Raw genomic sequence first — 1260 nt, 5'->3', positions numbered from 1 at the left:
TGTGGTGGCATGTCCGGAGAGGCGGCACGCGTCTCCGGGCTGTGGCCCCCCTCACGGATGGCGCCGCCGCCGGCACCTGGAGGGGTGAAACAGACGCGTCAGGTCTACACGGAGGGGATCTTGCTGTGGGTTTGGCCCGGATGTTGCTCCAAAGGGCTAGATCTCGTGGTCTAACGCTACAGGGTTAGGCGGGACGGGGCCCTGGGGGGTCGCAATGCCACCGGAGCGTCGGACCGGGGCCTCATACATGCGGGGTGGTGTGGTGGCATGTACGAAGAGGCGGCACGCGTCTCCGGGGTGTGGCCCCCCTCACGGACGGCATTGCTACCCCCCTCGCCCACAGGTACCCCGTCCTGTCTATCCCTGACACAGACGACCGCCGGGTCTAGCCCTTTGACTTTCGTCGGACGTGGCATGTCCATCTATGCCGACGGCTAAGCTCGAGTGGCATTGCTACCCCCCACGGCCCCCGTACCGCGTAACCCCCAGGGTCCCGGTGTCACAGGCGTCGGACCGGGTACCGGGTCCCATACAGACGGTAAACTAAGAATATAAAAATGTAATAATTGAATTGATTAAAAACTCCGGTATTCATCATTGAAAATGTACTATCACTGTGAACCTTTTAGTGCTCGGGCACCGGGCCGGCTGCCCGGGCACTGAAAAGTTCACAGTAATTGTCCATTTTCTTCATATAAGTCTAATGAATACCGGAGCTTATAACGTATGGATTAGTGAACTATTTAAACAGGTCAAATTGCTTTTCCCCCGGCGAGGTGGGACTATTTTTTCAAAAAAAAAGTAGTTGCCATCTATGCCTACGGCATAGCCGTCGGCATAGGCCTCCTATCTATGCCGACGGCCTGGCCGTTGGCATAGAGCCACCCTTATCCACTCGATGGCCCTCTCGCTGTCAGGTGGGACCACTCCTATGCCGACGGCCTGGCCGTCGGCATAGGGCCACCTTATCCACTCCTCCCGCTCCACTGACTTGTGGACCCAGCCTATGCCGACGGCCAGGCCGTCGACATAGGGGTGACCTTATCCACTCGCTGTTCATCCTCCTCCGCCCATCCTCCTCCACCAATTCCCTCTCTGTCTCACCCCCCCGCCCGCACGTCGACCCGCACCGCGCCGCCGCCTAGATCCGCACACGCCGCCGTCGTCTCCGCGCGGATCAGCCCGCGCCGCCGCTCTATCCGCCCGCCCCGGCCTCCCTCGACACATCCCCGCGCGGCCGGCCCTCCCTCCCCCGACCTC

Source organism: Triticum aestivum, chromosome 7D (genome assembly GCF_018294505.1).
Source record: "Triticum aestivum cultivar Chinese Spring chromosome 7D, IWGSC CS RefSeq v2.1, whole genome shotgun sequence".
NCBI lineage: Eukaryota > Viridiplantae > Streptophyta > Magnoliopsida > Poales > Poaceae > Triticum > Triticum aestivum.
This window is presented reverse-complemented; position numbering follows the sequence as displayed.